The 12,004-nt window shown below is 41.8% G+C and overlaps 1 protein-coding gene across 4 annotated transcripts in view; it reads left to right on the top strand.

Moving 5' to 3' along the window:
• Positions 1-12,004, top strand: part of LOC140714989 (glutamate receptor ionotropic, NMDA 2C-like) — a 592,188-nt gene that overhangs the window by 444,047 nt on the left and 136,137 nt on the right. The gene's annotated exons all lie outside the window — the stretch shown is intronic.

Below are 12,004 nucleotides of genomic sequence, written 5' to 3'. Positions count from 1 at the left end.
GGGCATATGGGGAATTGGAGGTCTGGTATTTGGAAAGTGTATTCACACGGGAATATGGGAAATTGGAGGTCTTGTATTTGGAAAGTGTATTCAAACAGGGATATGGGGAATTGGTAGTCTGGTATTTGGAACGTGTATTCACGCGGGAATATTGGGAATTGGTAGTCTGGTATTTGGAAAGTGTATTCACGCGGGAATTTGTGGAATTGGAGGTCTGGTATTTGGATAGTGTATTCACACGGGAATATGGGGAATTGCAGGTCTGGTATTTGGAAAGTGTATTCACACGGGAATATGGTGAATTGGAGGTCTGGTATTTGGAAAGTGTATTCACAAAAGATTATGGGGAATTGGAGATCTGGTATTTGGAAAGTGTATTCACACCGGAATATGGGGAATTGGAGGTCTGGTATTTGGAAAGTGTATTCACACGGGGATATGGGGAATTGGAGGTCTTATATTTGGAAAGTTTTCTCACACGGGAAAATGGGGAATTGGAGGTCTGGTATTTGGAAAGTGTATTCACACAGGGATATGGGGAATTGGAGGTCTTGTATTTGGAAAGTGTCTTCATACAGGAATATGGGGAATTGATGGTCTGGTATTTGGAAAGTGTATTCACACCGGGATATGGGGAATTGGAGTTCTGGTATTTGGAAAGTGTATTCACACGGGCATATGGGGAATTGGAGGTCTGGTATTTGGAAAGTGTATTCACACGGGAATATGGGAAATTGGAGGTCTGGTATTTGGAAAGAGTATTCAAACAGGGATATGGGGAATTGGTAGTCTGGTATTTGGAAAGTGTATTCACATGGGAATATGGCGAATTGGAGGTCTGGTATTTGGAAAGTGTCTTCATACAGGAATATGGGGAATTGGAGGTCTGGTATTTGGAATGTGTATTCATACCTGGATATGGGGAATTGCAGGTCTGGTATTTGGAAAGTGTATTCACACGGGGATATGGGGAATTGGAGGTCTTATATTTGGAAAGTTTAATCACACGGGAATATGGGGAATTGGAGGTCTGGTATTTGGAAAGTGTATTCATACAGGGAATATGGGGAATTGGAGGTCTGTTATTTGGAATGTGTATTCACACGGGGATATGGGGAATTGGAGGTCTTATATTTGAAAAGTCTACTCACACGGGAATATGGGGAATTGGATGTCTGGTATTTGGAAAGTGTATTCATACAGGGAATATGGGGAATTGGAGGTCTGGCATTTGGAAAGTGTATTCACACGGGAATATGGGGAATTGGAGGTCTGGTATTTGGAAAGTGTATTCACACCGGAATATGGGGAATTGGAGTTCTGGTATTTGGAAAGTGTTTTCAAACGGGAATATGACGTCTTGGTGGACTGGTATTTGGGAAGTGTATTCACACAGGGATATGGGTAATTGGAGGTCTTGTATTTGGAAAGTGTATTCACACGGGAATATGGCAAATTGGTGGTCTGGTATTTGGAAAGTGTCTTCATACAGGAATATGGGGAATTGGAGGTCTGGTATTTGGAATGTGTATTCATACCTGGATATGGGGAATTGATGGTCTGGTATTTGGAAAGTGTATTCACACCGGGATATGGGGAATTGGAGGTCTGGTATTTGGAAAGTGTATTCACACGGGCATATGGGGAATTGGAGGTCTGGTATTTGGAAAGTGTATTCACACGGGAATATGGGAAATTGGAGGTCTTGTATTTGGAAAGTGTATTCAAACAGGGATATGGGGAATTGGTAGTCTGGTATTTGGAACGTGTATTCACGCGGGAATATTGGGAATTGGTAGTCTGGTATTTGGAAAGTGTATTCACGCGGGAATTTGTGGAATTGGAGGTCTGGTATTTGGATAGTGTATTCACACGGGAATATGGGGAATTGCAGGTCTGGTATTTGGAAAGTGTATTCACACGGGAATATGGTGAATTGGAGGTCTGGTATTTGGAAAGTGTATTCACAAAAGATTATTGGGAATTGGAGATCTGGTATTTGGAAAGTGTATTCACACCGGAATATGGGGAATTGGAGGTCTGGTATTTGGAAAGTGTATTCACACGGGGATATGGGGAATTGGAGGTCTTATATTTGGAAAGTTTTCTCACACGGGAAAATGGGGAATTGGAGGTCTGGTATTTGGAAAGTGTATTCATACAGGGAATATGGGGAATTGGAGGTCTTGTATTTGGAAAGTGTATTCACACGGGGATATGGGGAATTGGGGGTCTTATATTTGAAAAGTCTACTCACAGGGGAATATGGGGAATTGGATGTCTGGTATTTGGAAAGAGTATTCACACAGGAATATGGGGAATTGGAGGTCTTGTATTTGGAAAGTGTATTCATACAGGGAATATTGGGATTTGGAGGTCTGGTATTTGGAAAGTTTATTCACACGGGAGTATGGGGAATTGGATGTCTGGTATTTGGAAAGTGTATTCATACAGGGAATATGGGGAATTGGAGGTCTGGTATTTGGAAATTGTATTCACACGGGAATTCAGGGGAATTGGAGGTCTGGTATTTGGAAAGTGTATTCACACCGGAATATGGGGAATTGGAGGTCTGGTATTTGGAAGGTGTTTTCATACAGGAATATGGGGAATTGGAGGTCTGGTATTTGGAATGTGTATTCATACCTGGATATGGGGAATTGGAGGTCTGGTATTTGGAAAGTGTATTCACACGGGAATATGGCGAATTGGAGGTCTACTATTTGGAAAGTGTATTCACACGGGAATATTGGGAATTGGAGGTCTGGTATTTGGGAAGTGTCTTCATACAAGAATATGGGGAATTGGAGGTCTGGTATTTGGAATGTGTATTCATACAGGGAATATGGGGAATTGGAGGTCTGGTATTTTGAAAGTGTATTCACACGGGGATATGGGAAATTGGAGGTCTTATATTTGAAAAGTCTACTCTCACGGTAATATGGGGAATTGGATGTCTGGCATTTGTAAAGAGTATTCACACGGGAATATGGGGAATTGGAGGTCTTGTATTTGGAAAGTGTATTCATACAGGGAATATTGGGATTTGGAGGTCTGGTATTTGGAAAGTTTATTCACACGGGAGTATGGGGAATTGGATGTCTGGTATTTGGAAAGTGTATTCATACAGGGAATATGGGGAATTGGAGGTCTGGTATTTGGAAAGTGTATTCACACGGGAATTCGGGGGAATTGGAGGTCTGGTATTTGCAAAGTGTATTCACACCGGAATATGGGGAATTGGAGGTCTGGTATTTGGAAGGTGTTTTCAAACGGGTATATGGCGTCTTGGTGGACTGGTATTTGGGAAGTGTATTCACACAGGGATATGGGGAATTGGAGGTCTGGTATTTGGAAAGTGTATTCACACGGGAATATGGCGAATTGGAGGTCTACTATTTGGAAAGTGTATTCACACGGGAATATTGGGAATTGGAGGTCTGGTATTTGGAAAGTGTCTTCATACAAGAATATGGGGAATTGGAGGTCTGGTATTTGGAATGTGTATTCATACAGGGAATATGGGGAATTGGAGGTCTGGTATTTCGAAAGTGTATTCACACGGGGATATGGGAAATTGGAGGTCTTATATTTGAAAAGTCTACTCTCACGGTAATATGGGGAATTGGATGTCTGGCATTTGTAAAGAGTATTCACACGGGAATATGGGGAATTGGAGGTCTGGTATTTGGAAAGTGTATTCACACGGTAATATGGGGAATTGGTGGTCTTGTATTTGGAAAGTGTCTTCATACAGGGAATATGGGGATTTGGAGGTCTGGTATTTGGAAAGTGTATTCACGCGGGAATATGGGGAATTGGAGGTCTTGTATTTGGAAAGTTTATTCTCACGGGAATATGGGGATTTGGAGGTCTGGTATTTGGAAAGTGTATTCACACGGGAATATGGGGAATTGGAGGTCTGGTATTTGGAAAGTGTATCCACACCGGAATATGGGGAATTGGAGTTCTGGTATTTGGAAAGTGTTTTCAAACGGGAATATGACGTCTTGGTGGACTGGTATTTGGGAAGTGTATTCACACAGGGATATGGGGAATTGGAGGTCTTGTATTTGGAAAGTGTCTTCATACAGGAATATGGGGAATTGATGGTCTGGTATTTGGAAAGTGTATTCACACCGGGATATGGGGAATTGGAGTTCTGGTATTTGGAAAGTGTATTCACACGGGCATATGGGGAATTGGAGGTCTGGTATTTGGAAAGTGTATTCACACGGGAATATGGGAAATTGGAGGTCTGGTATTTGGAAAGAGTATTCAAACAGGGATATGGGGAATTGGTAGTCTGGTATTTGGAAAGTGTATTCACATGGGAATATGGCGAATTGGAGGTCTGGTATTTGGAAAGTGTCTTCATACAGGAATATGGGGAATTGGAGGTCTGGTATTTGGAATGTGTATTCATACCTGGATATGGGGAATTGCAGGTCTGGTATTTGGAAAGTGTATTCACACGGGGATATGGGGAATTGGAGGTCTTATATTTGGAAAGTTTAATCACACGGGAATATGGGGAATTGGAGGTCTGGTATTTGGAAAGTGTATTCATACAGGGAATATGGGGAATTGGAGGTCTGTTATTTGGAATGTGTATTCACACGGGGATATGGGGAATTGGAGGTCTTATATTTGAAAAGTCTACTCACACGGGAATATGGGGAATTGGATGTCTGGTATTTGGAAAGTGTATTCATACAGGGAATATGGGGAATTGGAGGTCTGGCATTTGGAAAGTGTATTCACACGGGAATATGGGGAATTGGAGGTCTGGTATTTGGAAAGTGTATTCACACCGGAATATGGGGAATTGGAGTTCTGGTATTTGGAAAGTGTTTTCAAACGGGAATATGACGTCTTGGTGGACTGGTATTTGGGAAGTGTATTCACACAGGGATATGGGTAATTGGAGGTCTTGTATTTGGAAAGTGTATTCACACGGGAATATGGCAAATTGGTGGTCTGGTATTTGGAAAGTGTCTTCATACAGGAATATGGGGAATTGGAGGTCTGGTATTTGGAATGTGTATTCATACCTGGATATGGGGAATTGATGGTCTGGTATTTGGAAAGTGTATTCACACCGGGATATGGGGAATTGGAGGTCTGGTATTTGGAAAGTGTATTCACACGGGCATATGGGGAATTGGAGGTCTGGTATTTGGAAAGTGTATTCACACGGGAATATGGGAAATTGGAGGTCTTGTATTTGGAAAGTGTATTCAAACAGGGATATGGGGAATTGGTAGTCTGGTATTTGGAACGTGTATTCACGCGGGAATATTGGGAATTGGTAGTCTGGTATTTGGAAAGTGTATTCACGCGGGAATTTGTGGAATTGGAGGTCTGGTATTTGGATAGTGTATTCACACGGGAATATGGGGAATTGCAGGTCTGGTATTTGGAAAGTGTATTCACACGGGAATATGGTGAATTGGAGGTCTGGTATTTGGAAAGTGTATTCACAAAAGATTATGGGGAATTGGAGATCTGGTATTTGGAAAGTGTATTCACACCGGAATATGGGGAATTGGAGGTCTGGTATTTGGAAAGTGTATTCATACAGGGAATATGGGGAATTGGAGGTCTTGTATTTGGAAAGTGTCTTCATACAGGAATATGGGGAATTGATGGTCTGGTATTTGGAAAGTGTATTCACACCGGGATATGGGGAATTGGAGTTCTGGTATTTGGAAAGTGTATTCACACGGGCATATGGGGAATTGGAGGTCTGGTATTTGGAAAGTGTATTCACACGGGAATATGGGAAATTGGAGGTCTGGTATTTGGAAAGAGTATTCAAACAGGGATATGGGGAATTGGTAGTCTGGTATTTGGAAAGTGTATTCACATGGGAATATGGCGAATTGGAGGTCTGGTATTTGGAAAGTGTCTTCATACAGGAATATGGGGAATTGGAGGTCTGGTATTTGGAATGTGTATTCATACCTGGATATGGGGAATTGCAGGTCTGGTATTTGGAAAGTGTATTCACACGGGGATATGGGGAATTGGAGGTCTTATATTTGGAAAGTTTAATCACACGGGAATATGGGGAATTGGAGGTCTGGTATTTGGAAAGTGTATTCATACAGGGAATATGGGGAATTGGAGGTCTGTTATTTGGAATGTGTATTCACACGGGGATATGGGGAATTGGAGGTCTTATATTTGAAAAGTCTACTCACACGGGAATATGGGGAATTGGATGTCTGGTATTTGGAAAGTGTATTCATACAGGGAATATGGGGAATTGGAGGTCTGGCATTTGGAAAGTGTATTCACACGGGAATATGGGGAATTGGAGGTCTGGTATTTGGAAAGTGTATTCACACCGGAATATGGGGAATTGGAGTTCTGGTATTTGGAAAGTGTTTTCAAACGGGAATATGACGTCTTGGTGGACTGGTATTTGGGAAGTGTATTCACACAGGGATATGGGTAATTGGAGGTCTTGTATTTGGAAAGTGTATTCACACGGGAATATGGCAAATTGGTGGTCTGGTATTTCGAAAGTGTCTTCATACAGGAATATGGGGAATTGGAGGTCTGGTATTTGGAATGTGTATTCATACCTGGATATGGGGAATTGATGGTCTGGTATTTGGAAAGTGTATTCACACCGGGATATGGGGAATTGGAGGTCTGGTATTTGGAAAGTGTATTCACACGGGAATATGGGAAATTGGAGGTCTTGTATTTGGAAAGTGTATTCAAACAGGGATATGGGGAATTGGTAGTCTGGTATTTGGAACGTGTATTCACGCGGGAATATTGGGAATTGGTAGTCTGGTATTTGGAAAGTGTATTCACGCGGGAATTTGTGGAATTGGAGGTCTGGTATTTGGATAGTGTATTCACACGGGAATATGGGGAATTGCAGGTCTGGTATTTGGAAAGTGTATTCACACGGGAATATGGTGAATTGGAGGTCTGGTATTTGGAAAGTGTATTCACAAAAGATTATGGGGAATTGGAGATCTGGTATTTGGAAAGTGTATTCACACCGGAATATGGGGAATTGGAGGTCTGGTATTTGGAAAGTGTATTCACACGGGGATATGGGGAATTGCAGGTCTTATATTTGGAAAGTTTTCTCACACGGGAAAATGGGGAATTGGAGGTCTGGTATTTCGAAGTGTATTCATACAGGGAATATGGGGAATTGGAGGTCTTGTATTTGGAAAGTGTATTCACACGGGGATATGGGGAATTGGGGGTCTTATATTTGAAAAGTCTACTCACAGGGGAATATGGGGAATTGGATGTCTGGTATTTGGAAAGAGTATTCACACGGGAATATGGGGAATTGGAGGTCTTGTATTTGGAAAGTGTATTCATACAGGGAATATTGGGATTTGGAGGTCTGGTATTTGGAAAGTTTATTCACACGGGAGTATGGGGAATTGGATGTCTGGTATTTGGAAAGTGTATTCATACAGGGAATATGGGGAATTGGAGGTCTGGTATTTGGAAAGTGTATTCACACGGGAATTCAGGGGAATTGGAGGTCTGGTATTTGGAAAGTGTATTCACACCGGAATATGGGGAATTGGAGGTCTGGTATTTGGAAGGTGTTTTCATACAGGAATATGGGGAATTGGAGGTCTGGTATTTGGAATGTGTATTCATACCTGGATATGGGGAATTGGAGGTCTGGTATTTGGAAAGTGTATTCACACGGGAATATGGCGAATTGGAGGTCTACTATTTGGAAAGTGTATTCACACGGGAATATTGGGAATTGGAGGTCTGGTATTTGGAAAGTGTATTCATACAGGGAATATGGGGAATTGGAGGTCTGGTATTTTGAAAGTGTATTCACACGGGGATATGGGAAATTGGAGGTCTTATATTTGAAAAGTCTACTCTCACGGTAATATGGGGAATTGGATGTCTGGCATTTGTAAAGAGTATTCACACGGGAATATGGGGAATTGGAGGTCTGGTATTTGGAAAGTGTATTCACACGGTAATATGGGGAATTGGTGGTCTTGTATTTGGAAAGTTTATTCTCACGGGAATATGGGGATTTGGAGGTCTTGTATTTGGAAAGTGTACTCACACGGGAATATGGGGAATTGGATGTCTGATATTTGGAAAGTGTATTCATACAGGGAATATGGGGAATTGGAGGTCTGGTATTTGGAAAGTGTATTCACACGGGAATATGGGGAATTGGAGGTCTGGTATTTGGAAAGTGTATCCACACCGGAATATGGGGAATTAGAGTTCTGGTATTTGGAAAGTGTTTTCAAACGGGAATATGACGTCTTGGTGGACGGGTATTTGGGAAGTGTATTCACACAGGGATATGGGGAATTGGAGGTCTTGTATTTGGAAAGTGTCTTCATACAGGAATATGGGGAATTGATGGTCTGGTATTTGGAAAGTGTATTCACACCGGGATATGGGGAATTGGAGGTCTGGTATTTGGAAAGTGTATTCACACGGGCATATGGGGAATTGGAGGTCTGGTATTTGGAAAGTGTATTCACACGGGAATATGGGAAATTGGAGGTCTGGTATTTGGAAAGAGTATTCAAACAGGGATATGGGGAATTGGTAGTCTGGTATTTGGAAAGTGTATTCACATGGGAATATTGCGAATTGGAGGTCTGGTATTTGGAAAGTGTCTTCATACAGGAATATGGGGAATTGGAGGTCTGGTATTTGGAAAGTGTATTCATACAGGGAATATGGGGAATTGGAGGTCTGGCATTTGGAAAGTGTATTCACACGGGAATATGGGGAATTGGAGGTCTGGTATTTGGAAAGTGTATTCACACCGGAATATGGGGAATTAGAGTTCTGGTATTTGGAAAGTGTTTTCAGACGGGAATATGACGTCTTGGTGGACTGGTATTTGGGAAGTGTATTCACACAGGGATATGGGTAATTGGAGGTCTTGTATTTGGAAAGTGTATTCACACGGGAATATGGCAAATTGGTGGTCTGGTATTTGGAAAGTGTCTTCATACAGGAATATGGGGAATTGGAGGTCTGGTATTTGGAATGTGTATTCATACCTGGATATGGGGAATTGATGGTCTGGTATTTGGAAAGTGTATTCACACCGGGATATGGGGAATTGGAGGTCTGGTATTTGGAAAGTGTATTAACACGGGCATATGGGGAATTGGAGGTCTGGTATTTGGAAAGTGTATTCACACGGGAATATGGGAAATTGGAGGTCTTGTATTTGGAAAGTGTATTCAAACAGGGATATGGGGAATTGGTAGTCTGGTATTTGGAAAGTGTATTCACGCGGGAATATTGGGAATTGGTAGTCTGGTATTTGGAAAGTGTATTCACGCGGGAATTTGTGGAATTGGAGGTCTGGTATTTGGATAGTGTATTCACACGGGAATATGGGGATTTGCAGGTCTGGTATTTGGAAAGTGTATTCACACGGGAATATGGTGAATTGGAGGTCTGGTATTTGGAAAGTGTATTCACAAAAGATTATGGGGAATTGGAGATCTGGTATTTGGAAAGTGTATTCACACCGGAATATGGGGAATTGGAGGTCTGGTATTTGGAAAGTGTATTCACACGGGGATATGGGGAATTGGAGGTCTTATATTTGGAAAGTTTTCTCACACGGGAAAATGGGGAATTGGAGGTCTGGTATTTGGAAAGTGTATTCATACAGGGAATATGGGGAATTGGAGGTCTTGTATTTGGAAAGTGTATTCACACGGGGATATGGGGAATTGGAGGTCTTATATTTGAAAAGTCTACTCACAGGGGAATATGGGGAATTGGATGTCTGGTATTTGGAAAGAGTATTCACACGGGAATATGGGGAATTGGAGGTCTTGTATTTGGAAAGTGTATTCATACAGGGAATATTGGGATTTGGAGGTCTGGTATTTGGAAAGTTTATTCACACGGGAGTATGGGAAATTGGATGTCTGGTATTTGGAAAGTGTATTCATACAGGGAATATGGGGAATTGGAGGTCTGGTATTTGGAAAGTGTATTCACACGGGAATTCGGGGGAATTGGAGGTCTGGTATTTGGAAAGTGTATTCACACCGGAATATGGGGAATTGGAGGTCTGGTATTTGGAAGGTGTTTTCAAACGGGTATATGGCGTCTTGGTGGACTGGTATTTGGGAAGTGTATTCACACAGGGATATGGGGAATTGGAGGTCTGGTATTTGGAAAGTGTATTCACACGGGAATATGGCGAATTGGAGGTCTACTATTTTGAAAGTGTATTCACACGGGGATATGGGAAATTGGAGGTCTTATATTTGAAAAGTCTACTCTCACGGTAATATGGGGAATTGGATGTCTGGCATTTGTAAAGAGTATTCACACGGGAATATGGGGAATTGGAGGTCTGGTATTTGGAAAGTGTATTCACACGGTAATATGGGGAATTGGTGGTCTTGTATTTGGAAAGTGTCTTCATACAGGGAATATGGGGATTTGGAGGTCTGGTATTTGGAAAGTGTATTCACGCGGGAATATGGGGAATTGGAGTTCTGGTATTTGGAAAGTGTTTTCAAACGGGAATATGACGTCTTGGTGGACTGGTATTTGGGAAGTGTATTCACACAGGGATATGGAGAATTGGAGGTCTTGTATTTGGAAAGTGTATTCACACGGGAATATGGCGAATTGGAGGTCTACTATTTGGAAAGTGTATTCACACGGGAATATTGGGAATTGGTGGTCTGGTATTTGGAAAGTGTCTTCATACAGGAATATGGGGAATTGGAGGTCTGGTATTTGGAATGTGTATTCATACCTGGATATGGGGAATTGATGGTCTGGTATTTGGAAAGTGTACTCACACCGGGATATGGGGAATTGTAGGACTGGTATTTGGAAAGTGTATTCACACGGGCATATGGGGAATTGGAGGTCTGGTATTTGGAAAGTGTATTCACGCGGGAATATTGGGAATTGGTAGTCTGGTATTTGGAAAGTGTATTCACGCGGAAATTTGTGGAATTGTAGGTCTGGTATTTGGAAAGTGTATTCACACGGGAATATGGGGAATTGCAGGTCTGGTATTTGGAAAGTGTATTCACACTGGAATATGGGGAATTGTAGGTCTGGTATTTGGAAAGTGTATTCAGACGGGAATATGGTGAATTGGAGGTCTGGTATTTGGAAAGTGTATTCACACGGGAATATGGGAAATTGGAGGTCTTGTATTTGGAAAGTGTATTCTCACGGGAATATGGCGAATTGGAGGTCTACTATTTGGAAAGTGTATTCACACGGGAATATTGGGAATTGGAGGTCTGGTATTTGGAAAGTGTCTTCACACGGGAATATGACGTCTTGGTGGACTGGTATTTGGGAAGTGTATTCACACAGGGATATGGGTAATTGGAGGTCTTGTATTTGGAAAGTGTATTCACACGGGAATATGGCAAATTGGTGGTCTGGTATTTGGAAAGTGTCTTCATACAGGAATATGGGGAATTGGAGGTCTGGTATTTGGAATGTGTATTCATACCTGGATATGGGGAATTGATGGTCTGGTATTTGGAAAGTGTATTCACACCGGGATATGGGGAATTGGAGGTCTGGTATTTGGAAAGTGTATTCACACGGGCATATGGGGAATTGGAGGTCTGGTATTTGGAAAGTGTATTCACACGGGAATATGGGAAATTGGAGGTCTTGTATTTGGAAAGTGTATTCAAACAGGGATATGGGGAATTGGTAGTCTGGTATTTGGAAAGTGTATTCACGCGGGAATATTGGGAATTGGTAGTCTGGTATTTGGAAAGTGTATTCACGCGGGAATTTGTGGAATTGGAGGTCTGGTATTTGGCTAGTGTATTCACACGGGAATATGGGGATTTGCAGGTCTGGTATTTGGAAAGTGTATTCACACGGGAATATGGTGAATTGGAGGTCTGGTATTTGGAAAGTGTATTCACAAAAGATTATGGGGAATTGGAGATCTGGTATTTGGAAAGTGTATTCACACCGGAATATGGGGAATTGGAGGTCT

This window comes from Hemitrygon akajei, chromosome 22 (assembly GCF_048418815.1).
Source record: "Hemitrygon akajei chromosome 22, sHemAka1.3, whole genome shotgun sequence".
Taxonomy (NCBI): domain Eukaryota; kingdom Metazoa; phylum Chordata; class Chondrichthyes; order Myliobatiformes; family Dasyatidae; genus Hemitrygon; species Hemitrygon akajei.
This window is presented reverse-complemented; position numbering and strand designations above follow the sequence as displayed.